The 17482-nt window shown below is 35.8% G+C and overlaps 1 long non-coding RNA gene across 2 annotated transcripts in view; it reads right to left on the bottom strand.

Moving 5' to 3' along the window:
* Positions 1-4927: 4927 nt before the first annotated feature.
* Positions 4928-17482, bottom strand: part of Gm40062 — an 88654-nt gene continuing 76099 nt past the window's right edge. For both annotated transcript variants that reach the window (XR_867337.1, XR_867338.1), the window contains exon 4: positions 4928-6167. This is a non-coding gene — a long non-coding RNA (predicted gene, 40062). The remainder of the gene's footprint in view (positions 6168-17482) is intronic.

Raw genomic sequence — 17482 nt, 5'->3', positions numbered from 1 at the left:
ATAAAATTTTTAATAAAAAGGAGCAAAATAATTCCTGGAGTAACTCATGAATATTAGCTAATTTATTACTTAATGGTGCATGTACCAAAGTATAAATCACAAAGAAATTTATGATTAATTATATAAGTGAACATGAAAACACATCATGCCCCAAACCTCTTGGACTCATTAAAAATAGTTTTAAGAGATGTGCCTACATTAAAAATACAGGCAATACAAAATGGATTCAGTAGGTTGAGTTTTTGCATTTATTTGTTTGTACATATTATAGTAATAATCAGAGAATAAAAGGTGGGGCTTGAGGAACAAGGGGACACAGGAAGTATCAAAGTGAGGAGAAGATGGGAAATGATATAAATACAGTAAACATATAAGAAATTTAAAAATGTTTTTATTTCTAAAAATTTTTTAAATATTAAAAAAAATTTTCTATATAGTTTCTGTTTCCACCTAAATGAAAATAAATGTTTACAATCTTTATGAAGTAATATTCAACTAAAGTATCACATCTGTACCTGACAATTACTTTTTTTCAGTGTCAATTCTATGACTTTTAGGTAACATTATTTGTGTTGTTTGAAAAAATAAACAAGATTAGCAAATTTCTAGCTGAATTAAGCAAAAAAAAAAAAAAAAAAAGAAAGAAAGAAAGAAAGAAAGAAAGAAAGAAAAAGAAGACACGAATTAATGAGATTAGAGATAAGCATGACAGCATTGCAACAGACACAAAGGAAATTCAGAAAACCATAGGGAAATTCTTTAAAGACCAATAGTACACCCCAATATGGAGAAACCAACAGAGACAGATACAATTACAAATATGTTCAAGCCACCAAAGTAAAACCAAGAGAAGATCAACACATTTGTAGACTTATAAAAAGCAAAGAATTTGTTACAGTTAAAAAACTCTTCTGATTAAAAAGCTCAAATAGAGATGAATTCACAGCAGAATTCTACCAGCCTTTCAAAGACTTGCAACCAACATGTCTCACATTATTCCAAACAAACAGAAACAGATGGGGAACTTTTGAATTGTCTCTATGAAGCCAGCATTACTCTAGTATCCTAACCAAGTAAAGATACAACAGACAATTAACAATGATGAATATGAATGCAAAACTATTCCACAAAATGTCGGTAAACTGAGTATAGTCAGGAATACATTAAAAAAAAAAAAAGCATTCCGCCATGATCAAGTTGGCTTGATCCTGGAGAGGTAAACATGATCCAACATGTAAATAAGTAAGTAAGTATGTAAGTAAGTAAGTAAGTAAGTAAGTAAGTAAGTAAATAAATAAATAAATAAATAAATGCAATAAATATGTAAATGGATTTAAAGAAAAAAAAATCACATGATAATCTGTATAGATGAAGAACAGGCCTTTGAAAAACTGTAGTGTCCCTGTATCCTAATAGTCTTAGAGAGAATAGAACCATAGGAAACACACTTCAACCCAATAAAAGCTATATTGGGTTGACAAACCCATATCCAACATCATCTTACATAGAGAAACAATTGAAGCAATCCCATTAAAGCAAGGAATGAGACAGTGCTGTCTGCTCGTCCTGTTCCTTTTACAGCTTAAATCCTTAGAGTAGTAAGATGAGAGAAGAAAATTAAAGGGATACAGATAGGAAAATAATTCATTTAATTCCCATATCCTTTCTCTCAGGGCCTTTTATTCCGTACCATTGACTTATGGGTCTGCTTTTGTGCCAGCATCATGATGGGTTTATTACAATGACTATGTAATATAGCTTGAAATTGGGCATGGATATACATCTAGTAGTTTTTGTTTCATTGTAACTATTGTTAAAAATTGTTTCACCCATTTGGGATCTTTTGTGCTTCTGTATAAATTTCAAGTTTTCTTTCTTCTTGAAGACTTGAGTCGGCTGTTTCATTGTGATTGCATTGAATCTGTAGATTGCTTTTGCAAGGTTTTCATTTCTACAATATTAGTCTTGCTAACCCATGAGCATGGTTGGACTTTCCATATTCTAATGTCTTCCTCAATTTCTTTCTTTTATGTGATGCTGATTGTACAGATATTTCAAATTCTTACCTAATTTTATTATGATTTGTGTCTGTTTTGTGTTGTTTAGCTATTGAAAATGCAATTATTTTCCTGATTTTGTTTTAAATATGTTTGCCATTGTGACAAACTGCTTATCAAACTCTAAGAGTTTCCTTGTGGAGACTTTATGAACCCCGGGGGATCCCTTAACATCTTTGTATAGAGATACTTTTACCCTTTTATCTATTCCTATATAAAATGAGAATGGAAACAATAAACATTTTTGTATTGTTTAATATATATGTATATATAACATATACGATATATTTAATATATATGTATTTCTTTTATAATTTAGCTAATAGCTTAATTGACGTTTTAATAATTTATCAGTTGTGCTATTTAATTCTCTTCATTTTGTTCGCTCATTTTTTTCTTTTTCTATAATTTTTCCCCACAATATAAAAAAGAAGGTATTTGCAATTGATGCCTGCTGTCAAAGGAAAAAGCAGTCTTCTGCAAATGGAGTGTCACAGGGTATATCAAACATACTTCAGAGTAGATCCTAAGAATAGTTGGCCAACACAGTACTTCATGACTTTTAATATAAATGGCAATTTGATTTTTGAAGTCTGTTTCTCTAACTACTGAGGTGATGAACATGTTTTGTATATTGAAATGTCCCTGCATCTCTGGAATAAATTGAACTCGATCACGTTGAATGGTCTTTTTGGTGTGTTATTGAATTGCCTTGCAAGTATTTTGTTGAAAAGTTTTGCATGTATATTCCTGAGAGTGTGCTTGCCTATAAAATTTCTTTTGTGTGAATCTTCATTTATTTTGGGCCTTAGGGTAATGGTAGTGCTGTAGAAAGTGTTTGCTTATGTCCTCCCTCAGCCCATCTTTTTCAGGTGTGAGATTGAAGTTGATAAAATTTACTAGTGAATCCATCTAGACCTGACATTTTTTTTGGTTGAGAGATTTTAAATCATCATTTCAACCCTATCTTAGTTTAATTTTGGTAAGACACATGCACCTAAAATTATTTTAAACTTTTAGTTAATTGGAATTTTTTTTAGTAAAATCTACAATTTCATGTAAATCTACAATTTCATGTAAATTTTTTTAGTAAAATCTACAACAGATACAATTTCATGGTATCTGTTGCAATGACTCCATTATTTTTGTCTCAAAGTTCATTAATTTGGGTCATTTTTCTGCTTGTTACTTTGCCTAAAGGCTTGTTTATACTGGTTATCTTTTCAAAGGACCAATTATTTTTCTCATTTGTTCTTTATATTGTTTTTATTGTTTCTATTTCAGAAGTTTCTTTCCTTATCTTGATAATTTCTTTTAGACGGCTGACCTGGAGTTTGGCTCATTTTTCTGCTTCCAGAACTCTAAACAGTATCATTGGGTTATATATTTGAGATTTATGACTTATTAATGTAGGCATTTAGTTATTCTGAGTTCTCTTTCTGGTATTTCATTTAACTTGCTTTCATCAAGTGCCATTTCTATAGGGTTAAAATTATTTCCAGAGAATTAACATTGTCTTGATTTTCCATTTTTTTTTGTCTTACTGAATTAGGATTTATACATCTCATATCATTTTGTATATTTTTCAATTGAACTACTTGCACTATCCAAATGGGACTTTGAAGTGGAGTATTAAATGTGTAGTTCATAAAACAGTTCCTAGATATTGTACTTGGTAAAAATTTAGTGTTATTGCCTAAGTAGAACATTAGTTATAAGAGCAACAAATGCTCCATACAGTAATATCACACTAGCCAATTAAAAATAGTGGCTCTTTTGAATTCAATACCTCTTAGAGGATAAATTATCAAAGGTGGGACACAGTACCCTGAGATTTTATTTAGTAATATTACAAGTATGAGGAATATAAGGTGTATTCCAATAGGAACTACTAGACTGTTTTTTTAAATAAATGTAGGCAAAGTGGGTGAGACATAAAAGTTGGAATACTCTTAGCATCCACAGATATTAGAGAGAGTTAAAGGTGTAAAATACTATAGTTAATAGGCCCCAAACAGAGGAGATAAGGATGCAAAAGAAGAGGAAAATAAAGAATAGGAAACAAGGTATATCAGATATGGTCAAAGAATATAGTGAAGAATGCCTTATAGTAATCTGTATCCAGAAACATAAAAATGGTTCTGAAATCTGAGAAAAATATAACCAAAATCAAATCCATCATGTGACATATATGCAAGACTGGAGATTCAAAAACAGAAAATGACAACAAAAAGAATATTTAGAGAGTGAATTGCAACACAGATACACTGCTTTAAAAGGTGGAGTTGACAGATCCCTCTGGCTCTAGCAGGTTCCTAGTGCTACTGTGTGTAGGAGGGGCAAGCAGAAACTTATGTCCTAGATGCTTAGGTTTTCCTTGAGGTGCCGGTGGGGAGATTGCAGAGCCTTCATGAGTGTTCTCCTGGATCTCTAAGATCTACCATGCTCTCTTCTGATTCTGCAGGTCCAGGTGAGGATCAGTAACTCCCCTGCAGCTCCTACTGCTCTCCCCTGCAGCATTTTTACTTCTCCGTTTTTCCTTCCCTAAGAGCCACCAGGCGGCAGCATCCACCATCTGGCTGCTATGAATTCTCCTGCTCTGATAGTCACTTCAGACAGCCCATTTAATCCTCCAGTTATTGTTGTCATATCTTTCCAGAGAAGAATATATGTAATTGTTTAGCCAGATCACAGGGAGTATGACAGCATTCTGATTGTGACCCATGTGTTCTCCTTCATGTTGCCCACCTTCAAATTTTCCACCTTCAAGTGTTTTCTAAACTATTCATTTATATTTTATAATATTTTTCATAATCATTATATGATTTCTTTTCTTCTCGCTGTGATAAAAATACCAGAGGAAAAAACTTTGTGGAGTAAGAAATTATTTTAAGTTATCATTGAAGGGTAGATACAGCCCATCATGGCAGAGAAGGCAGAGCAGCCATGGAGGCAGGAATATCAAGGAGACATTGTACCTGGTCAGGAAGCAGAGAGATTTCCACATGCTTTTGCCTTTGTGTTCACACTGGAATGACAGCCCATGGGAAGATATCATATATAATTTAGAATGGTTCTCCTCACCTCAATTAACCTTATCTAAATGTGTGCGAAGATTTGACTCATAGATGATTCTACATCTTGTCTTGTTAATAAGCATGTTAACCATGACATTCTTTGATCTGAGTCTTTTTATTTCTAATTCTGAACGCTTTGGGCTGATAAAGGTGCCCATTTATGGCCTCAGTTGAATACTATTATAGGTGGGAGAGAATGGAGAAAGCAGAACCTGTACTGGGCCTTACCATTTCAAGTTTTATATAACAGCTGTCTGTGAGCTTTGTAAGCTACTTATTGGCAGCACCTATTCTTTTTCGCTGCTTCAAAGCCTGAGCTTCCCAAAGGCAAATAGGAAATTAGAATGCAAGTAACTGATAGTTAAGGACTGTTCCCCTGAGTGGATAGCACCCTTTGAAAACATTTTTATGTCTAATATAACTTACAAACCTGAGCACACTCATCAAGAATGGTCACAGCTCCCTCCTTACTTCCTTAGTAGAATGGGAAGCATAAGAGTGAACTACTTTGTACTTTAAGTCCTAAGCAGACTTACATGGGCATTTTCCTGCCAGGAGGAGACTGAAAATAGTATCAGCAGTGATTTGTCTTCATAACTCAGAAAACACTACTTTACATTGCTGGATTTGCATGCATCAATAAATGGATAAATAAACTATAGAAACAAAATAGCTCAGAATGTGTAACAGAGACTCGAAAGCTACTCACTGTCATACATACATACACACACACACACACACACACACACACACACACACACACACACACTTCAACCATAATAAGCTTACAAAGTGAAAGAGAATTGTCTCTACTTACCAAATGCATTCATTCTTTAAGGAAAATTTACAACCCCCTGATAGACTCTTTCCATCTGGAGGCAATGCTTTTTCTCTAGTAAAACTGTGAGTCCTGTTTGACATCCTTCAATATAAGGATTATTACAGATGAATTTACTTGCTCATACTTGTAGCCTCAGGAGGTTTGATGAAAGGTCTAGGCCAGCATCAACTACTCGGTAAGTCCAAGGACAGGCTGGGCAATAGCATAAAACATTGTTTAAAAAATAATCTTAAAGTTATTAGACTGATAACTACAAGTGAACACACATTTTATGTTAAAAGGTAGGGAAAGGGGAGATTAGAAGATTAGCTAATAAAAAAAATCCTGAGAAATCAAGGAGAATCATGCACAACTACTTTAGTCTTCAGTTTTCCAATCAATTTCAAGGTTGCAGTGAGTAATTACAGTTGCTTGCTCTTTTAGAATTTCATATTCTCTTTTCTTTTCACCAGCACTATGTAGCTTTTTTATATGATAGAGCCATTTCTTGAGAACTTTGCTTTTAGCTGCCTTTCTGTGCTTTTCTAGTTATCTCTCAGATTAAATCACTTAGTAAAGAAGGTGCACTAAAAGGTACTAAAATCCATTGGCCTGGGACACCACTCATGGCCCTTGTAAGGACAATGCCTATCTCTTTCTTAATCAGGATCAAGATGTCCTGCTTATCAGTAAACTGCTTTTGCTGCCTTTCTATAAAGGGACAAAAAGCTCCAAATGGCCAGATGGTAGTATTAAACCCCAAAGGAACCTTATGTTTCCATGTGAAAGCCCATCTCTCCCTTAATCAACGTCAATAGGATTCACACTGTAGGACCAGAAGCAGAAACTCTGGGACAGATTTGTAATGATGATAGTTAATAGTGGCTCCGATAAGTTTGATTTATGACCAGAAAGAAAGCCTGACTGTTTAATAGGTATCGAGAACATAAATTATTTATTGTATCTTTTAGGACATGAAGGAACCCTCTAACATAGTGTTATCCACCTGAATCCATAGTTGAGTGATGAATGAGTCACTTCTCCTTCTCATCAGGCCATCTACCATTTTATGATGAGAAAAAAGTCAAGACAGTAGACTCTTGGTTTAAAAGTATGGGCTACCGTTGCTGATTAGACACTAAAGCGTCTATGGAAAATAAATATGAACAGGACAATTTCTCCGATAGGAGAAAAGATAACCTCAACATAAAGTAAGGAAGGAATCACTATACTCAACATTAAGGGCAACCATATAGATGTAGTAATGAAGGCAATATGGTATCAACAGAGGAATAGTCACATAGGTAATAGGAACACAACTGAGAACAGAGATGGAATAGGTTGTATTTAAGTATCACCAGCTAGTATTTTTCAAATGTGTAAAATAAACTCACTATAATAATATCATTTTCAAAAATTGATCTAGGAAAGAGTGAACAATCATTGGCCAAAATAATTATATAATATTCTCAGAGATCCACTTTACAACAATATATAAAAAGTATATAAAAGTTGATCATGGGCCAATGTATAAAATGTAAAACCATAAACTACTTTTAGAAAAACATGCAGGAAGAAAATCTTTAGGATCTGTAACTAATAATATTTTAGAATTAACACTAAGAGTGCGAACCATAAAAAAAAATTAGATCAATTTGATTTCATAAAAATGTAAAAAAACCAACCCACACATTATAAGCAGAGTGCATTAACACATACCTGTAATCTCACCACACTGAAGGCTAAAGTCGATATATTGTTGAGTTCAAGACTGATTTGCCCAATATGAACTAACCAGTACCCCCAGAGCTCATGTCTCTAGCTGTATATGTAGCAGAAGATGGCCTAGTCGGCCATCACTGGGAGGAGAGGCTGTTGGCCTTGGTGAAGATTATATGCCCCAGTACAGGGGAATGCCAGGGTCAGGAAATGGGAGTGGGTGGGTTGGGGAGCAGGGCAGGGGGAGAGTATAGAAGACTTTTGGGATAGTATTTGAAATGTAAATGAAGAAAATATCTAATAAAAATTGTTTTTTGAAAAAATAAAAGTGAAAAATAAAGGTGAAAAACAAAAGACTGGTTTGGGTTACATAATGAGAATTATCCAGCCAGAGCTATGTAGTAAGACTTTTCCTTAAAACCCAAAATCAAACCAAAACCACCACCACCACCAGAAGCTCCTAACTTATAGACCAAGAGTAGAAACATTTGCAAACCACATGTGTATAAAAAGACTAGTACCTAAAATCTAGACAGTGCAAGGAAATACTAGAACTTAAAAGGCAAAAGAAGAAACAAATTAATTAGGAAGTGGTCCAAAGATTGTAAAAAAGGTTTTATTTAGGAGGAACAAGAGACCATCAAAAGGTACCCAAAATTAGCAGAGCTAAATTAAATACAATGAGATTCCACTCCATACCTATGCAAAGTGTTGAGATTGGAGAACAATAATTGTTCCAAATACTGAAGAAAATATACAGTAAACTGCATCATTCTTATGTATTAGAACATTTATCACCACCATGGGAAGCAGTTTGGTAGTTTTCTATTAAATATGAAATTCTCAAAATATACAGCAGATGTATCTTGGATAGTTACATCAAATAAATGAAAACTTAGGTTCACATAAAAACCTATAAAGAAATACAGGTAATTCAAACTGGAAATTCTCCAGATACAGAGGGTTAGTCCCAGGAGCCAGACCCATCCAAGGCTTAAATGTGTGTTGCCTTTCCGTAGAGAAAAATTTAGCAAAATCTGGTCTAGGGCTAGAGCCAGGACCTCAAGGACCTAAGGTTGCAGTTGTGGGCAACCTGACTCTTCCCCACTGTGCTATAGCTATCAGTTCTATGGAAGCTGTATCTGTGGTACCCTGTGTTATCTTTACCAACACTGTTTGAATTATCTTTCTGTTGACCTTCACCATTATTAGATATGTGTGGTGTATAAACCATGGTGGCATGTTCATTGCCCCTTCTATCACATGGATCTACAAAAAGTAAGAAGCTGTGAGGCTTAATAAACTTGCTTGGCATAAACCATCAGTTTATGTAAGACCTCCTGATCCTAACTTTCTGCCTGTTGTAGCTTCTTATCCCTGGTCCTCTCCATTCTTCACCTGGTAGTTTTAGACACATTCCTGCAGGTTCAGCTCAGTGAAAGATTAATGGGCTCTTTGACAGAGCTATATACTACCCATGGAGTAGGCCTGCTCTTCCACTTGAGTTTTGTGAACTTTTGTCAGCAATGAATGTTTTTAACCCCCAGTGTTTCTGTGAGTCATTTTCACACCTTACCAACTTGACGATTCTTCAGATTGTATCTTATGTTTATATAATTTGACATCATCAGCTTTATTCATTCACATTTCACTAAAATTGTCAAAAGGAAATGAAGTCTCTGTGATAGAAGGGGCAATGAACATGCCACCATGGTTTATATACCACACATATCTAATAAGTTCTATACAAGAGCTTAAAAATTATGATTATAAAGCTTCAGAAAATTTAATAGTCATAGGATCTTTAAATAGACAGCTATGGAAAGAATATTGGCTAATAGAGCAATTGTTTTATGTGAATAATGAAATGCAATTACAGCTAGAAAGTCCCAGATGCTAGAAAAGCAAGAGGCTCCCAGGACCCAACCTGGAAGACATTAGCTGAAATGCCCAATAAAAGGGAGAGAGAACCTGTACAGACAATATCCAGAGGTTAGGCACAGGCCTGGTTGAGAGATGGGGCCACCCACTCATCTCAAAAATATTAACCCAGAACTGCTCCTATCTAAAGGAAATGCAGGAACAAAGAGTGAAACAGAGACTGAAGGAAAGGCCATCCAGACACTTCCCTATCAAGTAATCTAGTCCATCTGCAGACACCAGACCCAGAAACTATTGCTGATGCCAAGAAGCACTTGCTGACAGGATCCTGGTATGGCTGTCCCCTGAGAGGCTCTCCTAATACAGATGTGGATGCCCACAGCCAACCATCAGACTAAGCACAGGGACAGCAATGAAGGAGTTAGGGGAGGGACTGAAGGAGCTGAAGGGGTTAGAAAACCCCATAGGAAGAACAACAATAGAAACCAACTAAACACCATAGATCTTCCACAGACTAAACCACCAACCAAAAAGGACACATGGAGTGAACCATAGCTACAGATACCTATGTAGCAGAGCATTGCCTTATCTGCCATCAATGGGAGGAGAGGCCCTTGGTCCTGTGGAGGCTCAATGCGCCTGCATAGGGAAATGCTAGGAAGGTGAGGTTGGCGTGGGTGGGTGGGAGGGGGAACACCTTCATTGAATCATGTGGGAAGGGATGGGATAGGGAATTTGCAGAGGGAAAATCTGGAAGTGGTTTAACATTTGAAATGTAAATAAATAAAATAATCAATTAAATAATTGTATCTATAATATTATTTATATATTATATTACATAGAATAAATAAAAATCAATAACAAAATAGAGTTTTATATTTGAGTTATTTTTGGAGGTTCCTAACAGTTACATATTCATTTGAGCATCAAAAAATGGCCCCCTAAACAAGACAGGCCAGTATCAATAAATCCATGGCATGAAGGAGACAATTGGTATGTTGGAAGTTAGGCATCTGTGCTTGAGGCTTAGGCATGAGGTCAAGACTGGGTATTAATATGGACTTGTGAAAGATCCCAAAGGAATAGGGACAAGGAAGTAAGTCAAATCATGAGATCCCGAGTCGCTGCAAATGGAAATACCAAGCTTTGAGAAGAGAAACAACAAGCAAAGCTGATGAAAGGAACCTCAGGAAGAGAGTGATCCAGCATTGCAGAAGGCCTTTGAAGAAAAGTTTCCTGGCTAAAGGTACCAAGTACTAAATGAGGACTAAATTCTCCAGAGGACTGGGCAGCAAAGACGGCATGGATAGGATAGGACAATTCTGCTTTTCTCCTTAGAAAACATCTTCCTAACGTTGCTATACACAACAACTGTTTTGTCTGTTCAAGTCTGTAGCTCATTTTAGACTATTAAAACTAACAATTGTGAATAATAAAAATGAAAATAGTTATTCTGGATTCACCATTTACTGAGCATCAGGTACTGTGTTGGGCATTTAAAAGATATTAATTAACCTAATAAAGGTTTACAGCCGGGGAGTGGTGGCCCATGCCTTTAATCCCAGCACTCAGGAAGCAGAGGCAGGTAGATTTCTGAGTTCGGGGCCAGCCTGGTCTACAGAGTGAGTTCCAGAATAGTCAGGGCTACACCTCCCCCCCCCCAAAAAAAAAGGTTTACAGTCCATCATCTATGTATAAAGACATTGAATATTGTTATAAAACCAAAGTTCCAAAAAATGAAAATTGGTGTACTTTGGAAAGTCAAAATTTATTTTGACTTTTTCTTGATGTCAAAGTCTACATGTTGCACTATGACACAATTACATATTTATACCGACTTTTATAAGAGCCAAAATTAACCTGTAAGCTCCATCTGCCTAAGGAAAATGTACCTTTTTGGAATGCTGGGAGCTGTAATTCTTAGAAAAACAAAAACAAAAACAAAAACAAAAACAAGCTATATGTTTTTACTTCCCTAAACAATTTTGTTTGAACCTACTATACTGGATGTACTTGAGCACAAGTAGGCAGGAGGCATTTCGACAGGATATACATCAGGATGCATGTTTGCCACTGATTGGATGTGATGAGAATGCAATGAATGGTAGTTTTTGCCTTTTTAGGCCCTTGCAAAACATGACTTGAAGTCACTTCCTGGGAGTCCAGAGATGGACCTGACCAGTCCTTCTTGGCCAGTATTTAATTAACACTTGCTTAAAATATGGTTCAAAATTATGGAAATGTTTTCTTTTTCCTCTGATGAATCTCAGGATTAACATTTAATCTCATCACGTTTTTGTGTCATTATAACAAGAGTCCAAATTGAACAAAGAGAATGAGGAGAGAAATTTGAAGAGAAATATGGTACCCGAAGAATCAAAGTCATGAGGAAAGCTTGATCCCATACCTAAGTCAATGTTGGTTGCTGTTTAAATAACTTGAACATTTTGAGAGAAAAGAGTTGGATTGATCATGAGGTCACATATTAGTTAATGATGCAATCAAATCTGTTACAGTTGATTAAAAGAAGATAATATAGTTTTCATAAATATGCATATAATACCTCTTCTTTCCAATATCATAAAAGACGACAAATGCTTTGGCACTGATTGTCTAGAAGCCAGAGCGTTCATCAAAGAACCAATAGTGTTTTCCTATCCTATACTTACTTATACAAGATAAAACTGAGCTCATTGTAATGTAACAATGTCCTCTTGTCTTGGTCTCCTCTTGTATGATGTTTTACAACCTCATGTATTTAGCATATCCTAAATATCTTCATTATCTTCACATTTTGAATACTATCTATTTTCTTGGTGTGTGTGTAGAATGTTCTCTTTTTCAGAGGTGGAAGGGTGAAAGGGAAGCAAGGAGAGATATTCAGAAACAAATGATACATTATGGTGCTGAGAATCTTACTGACACATTTGTAAATTGCTTTTTTATTACAATATTTCTATAAATTCAAAGAATATTAGTGTTTTCAGAATGGCTTTTTGTATAGTCAATACTAAAGAACTTTTACTATCAAGTAAAAAATATGATCTTCGTGAGTCTTGAAGAAGTCAAACTGATAAAAATTCTATTAACATTTCTTTTTTCAGTACTAATATGCACACAAACAATAGAGATATGTCTTACTGTTCTTTCTTTTTTCTTATTCCTGTAAGACTGCATTTAATTTATTATTTATAAGAGTAGCTTCCAGTAAGCAATTCCTTAGTGCTATTCTATTCATATGAAACTAAAGAAAATATGAAATCAAAACAGAAACTTGTGAAAATTGTATTCAGCTGCATCAAAATTTTATTTTAAATGTCACAGAGAAAAATAGTCACTCTTAGTTTTGTTCTAAAATATTTCAGTAAAATAAAAAGCCAACGAACTAGGATAAGATTAGAATTATAAATAAAAAGGTGGAAAGGGAGAAATTGAATTTTTTTGCTCATTTTTATGGTGAAAATTGGTGCATATTTTAATATTTTATTCATATAATATTTATTTGACACGGATTATATAAGGTGTGATTCTCGGTACTAGAGATGTATGATTATTTGTAACTTTGAATTAAAAAAAAATGCATTGAGAGCTGCTCAGACCTTAAGGACTTGTTCTGTGAAAGATTAGAAAATAAGAATGCTGAGATAAATGCTGACAATGTAGCCCTGGCTTATGAAGTTTCAAAAGGAAGCACAAACTCTATCAGGGCTGTTTGTGAGATATTTTGAATTATGTGGTGGCTGGTCAGTTGGTGCTGAAGAATCATCTGTGTTTAACAAGAAACCAAAACTGCTGAAATAAAACATACTGTGTATGCTTTACTGGGAGGATGGATGCTGCTCTTCTAGGCCTAAAGAATCAATTATGGATTAATGAGACATCAGCATCATTGAGATAAACTCTTCTGGGAAGTATTTATTTGGGGTTATATATAGAAGCTGTAATCTAAGACTTTCTGGAATCATTTCATAATGGCAGCCAAAATGTGGCAATGTGTAAAGTTCATTCAGGAACCTTGATCTGGTCTTGAAGGCACAAGAAATGAAGGACAAAGAAACTCATTGAGAACACCTGAGGCTTGGCTCCATGCAACAGGGTTGGAGTTTCTGAAAAGAGGCTAGGAAAAGCCATTTATGAAGGTGAAGGCTCATTTAATTCAATAGAAACCTCAAGATATTGGAGATGCCAGGGTAAAGGGACAGATGTCAGGGACTGCTGTAGGCTTGGAGGAAAGCCAGATTAAAGATACTATGTGTTGTGGATGGTAGAACTGGATAAATGGGCTTCCTATGCTGTTTGGATCCCAGAAGGTCATGAATGAGTTGCAGATGTCATACAGTGAGCCACACAGTTGTATTTTGATTTTATTTGTGTGATTATTCCTATGCCTTTCTTATTAACATTTAGAATAAGCAACTATGCAGTGTAAGCTTGTGTTTTAGAACCTCACAATTGAGACTTTGGACTTTTTAAGGAGATATTGAACATTTAAAGCACTGAATTTGTAAAGACTGCAAGATTTGTAGAGCGGTACAGTATTTTGTGTTGATATTAATATCGGATCTAAAATCTTCTAAGTGTGTCCCAAGAGATCAATTTCTCTCTAAAAGTCATAGATAATAACTTCTCCAAATGAAACATGAGCCCTCATCATATGATTGTCGGAGTTATGACTTGAGTTTAAGTCACCCTTACCTACAATTGAAGTGATATCTGAAAAGAGTATGTCCTGTAATTTGGGGGCAATATATATATATGAGGACAAGGGTAAAGCCAAGAAATTGAATGCATAGATTTTGGTGGGGGGATTTTTTGCAGGAGGATTTAAACTGCATCCTTAGTTTCAAATGCAACTGTCCTTCAACTATAACCTCTATTTAGTTACTGTTTCTATGATCTATCCAATAGTGAGAGTGGGGTGTTGAAGTCTCCCACTATTATTGTGTGAGGTTCAATGTGTGCCTTGAGCTTTAGTAAAGTTTCTTTCACAAATGTGAGTGCCCTTACATTTGGGACATTGATATTCAGAATTGAGATTTTACCTTGGTGTATTTTTTCTTTGAAGAGTATGAACTGTCCTCCTTCATATTTTTTGCTTCAAAGTCTATTTTACTGGATATTAGACTAGCTATTCCAGGTTGCTATTTGCACTTTGTATTTTGACTACTGTGTCTTCAGTATTGTCTATGCCTGAGATTCTCTCTTCAATGTCTTGTATTCCCTTGGTGATGCTTGCATCTGTGATTTCTGATCTCTTTCCTAGGTTTGCCAACTCCAGGGTTGTCTCCTTTTGTGGTTTCTTTATTGTTTCTATTTCCATTTTTAGATCCTGGATGGATTTATTCAATTCCTTTACCTGTTTGATTGCGCTTTCCTATGTTTATTTAAGGGATTTATGTGTTTCTTCCTTAAGGGCTTCTACCTGTTTACCTGTATTCTCCTATATTTCTCTAAGACATATAAAGTTATTTATGTTCCCCTTAAGGTCCTCTGTCATCTTCATGAGATGGGATTTTATATCTGAATATTTCTTTTCAGGTGTAGGGTATCCAAGGATTGCTGTGGTGGGAGAACTGGGCTCTGATGTTACCAAGTGGCATTGGTTTCTGCTGCTTATATTCTTGTGCTTGCCTCTCATCATCTGGATATCTCTGGTGTTAACTGGCCTTGCTGTCTCTCACTGGAGCCTGTTCCTCCTGTAAGCCTGGTTATGTTGGACTTCTGGGTTGGGCTGTCTCTGAGTGTGGGAGGGAGTCTGGAGCACCTGATCTGTGATCCTGGTTGTTGCAGACTTCCTGAGAGTCAAGTTGACTCTGGGTGTGGGTGGGGTGGGGAGTGCTGCTCCCAGAAACAGATGAGAACCAGAAGGAACATGTGTCTCCAACAGAGTGGGAAGTCTTGTGTCCTCTGGGCCCAGAGAGGGTCCAGTTAGGCCAGGTATTGGGGGGGAGGTTCCCCATGAGCCTGATGGTGTCAGAGCTCCTGGGTCAAGCTGTCTCTGGGTGTGTGGGGGGTGGTTGAAAGTGGTAACATTCAAATGTAAAAGTTAAGATAAGCCAGAGTTAAGTAGAAAATAGAGGAAAAACAACCATCACAATATTTTCTCTTATGTTGATCCAAGGCACTGCCTAATAAATCATATTATCCCTCAAAGTGAAGTAGATAGTAACTGCACTATCTACTTCATCTTAGTTACTTTCCTATTGCCATGGCAGAACACCATGAACAAAGTTATTTATAAAAAATAGCATTTGATTAGGCTCATTGTTTCAGAGTTTTAGAGTCCATGGTGGTGGAGCAAATGTATGGCAGCAAAACAACTGAGAACTCACATTTGATCTGTAAGCAGGAGGCAAAGGGCTGAAAATGGTGTGAGTCTTTGAAGTCTCAAAGTCTTTTACCAGTGGCACACCTCCTCCAAGAAGTCCACACCACATAATCCTTTCCAAACAATTCCATCAACTGTAAACCAAGCTTTCAAACACAGGAGCCTATAGGGGCCATTTTCTTTGAACCTACTGCATCTACTAAATTCATGGTGAATATGTATGAGCAGAAAAATTCCAAAGCAAATGAATATAAAGTGAGTCATAACAACAGATCATTGTATCTATGCAAATAGTTTTTATAATTGGATAGTTTGGATGAATGAGAGGTCAGATCTCCCTTGAGGATGGATGCACTTATAGTACCAAAATGTGTTCCTATTAATCAGTCTCTTATCCTTTCAGTATGAAGGCTCTGGTCTTCTATGGATGTAAAGGTACATTTGAAAATAGGATATTATTGGATCTTTTGTGGCCTACTAGACATTGGCTGTGAATTGAGCTTGATTCAGGAGATCTCAAATAGCATTATCTCCCTCAAGTTAAAGTAGGAGCTTATGGATGTTATGTAATCAATAGACTCTTAGCTAAGCTCAATTCATAGTAGATTCAGTTGGACTCTGAACTCATCCTATAGTAATGTTCACAATACTGAGTAAATAATTGGGAGATACACTTAGAATTGGAAAAATCCCCACATATATGCTCTGGCCTATGGAGTAAGGGCTACCATGAACAAGGCCAATGGAAGCCTCTAGAGTTGCTTCTGATTGAAGTAATTGTAAACCCAAATCAACATCATATCCATGTCTCTGTAGCATTGTGGAAGTTGCCACCATCAAGGACTTAAAAGATTCAGTATTACAAGTTTTTTAACCACATTTCCTTTTAATGTTCTAAATTTGCTTTTGCGAAAAGTGGATGCACCTGAGAGGTGACATTTGATTATCATAAGCTAAACCAAGTGCTGACTTTATTTGCAGGTGCTGTTTTAAAGGTGCTTTCCTGTTTTGAAAAGATCAATACATCTCTTGGTATTATTGATCTACCAAATGTTTTTTTCTCTCCATATCTGATCACAAGGCCCACTAGAAGCAAATTTCTTGTACTCAAACTTATATTAATTTCCCAGCCCTGTGCCACAATTTAATTCACAGAGATTTGATCAACAGTTTTTCCCAAATTGCATTATATTATTCAATTACATTGATGACATATTGATTGGACAGTGTAAAGGGGAGATGGCAATCACTCTAGACTTGGCTTTACCACCAAGTAGGATAGTAAATAAAATCAAGCAAAACTCAAGAGCCTCCTACTCGGCTGTGTCACCAAATGAATTGAAAAGATACTAGTTTTGTATGAGGCCCATAATAAGAAAAGATTCTACAACAGGTCCAGGCTGTTATTCAAGCTGTTCTTTTTGGACCCAATGGTATGTGAAATATATGGGAAGATAAGAATGCTGTTAGAAACTTTTTAAGACCCCTATAAGGGACTTTACAGTGTAGACCCTTGGGTTTTGGAGAAATGTCCTGCTGACATTCTGCCTTTGAAGGACATCTTTTAGTCTGCCACTGGGCCATAGAGGAAACTGAACAC

This window comes from Mus musculus, chromosome 3 (genome assembly GCF_000001635.26).
Source record: "Mus musculus strain C57BL/6J chromosome 3, GRCm38.p6 C57BL/6J".
Taxonomy (NCBI): domain Eukaryota; kingdom Metazoa; phylum Chordata; class Mammalia; order Rodentia; family Muridae; genus Mus; species Mus musculus.
This window is presented reverse-complemented; position numbering and strand designations above follow the sequence as displayed.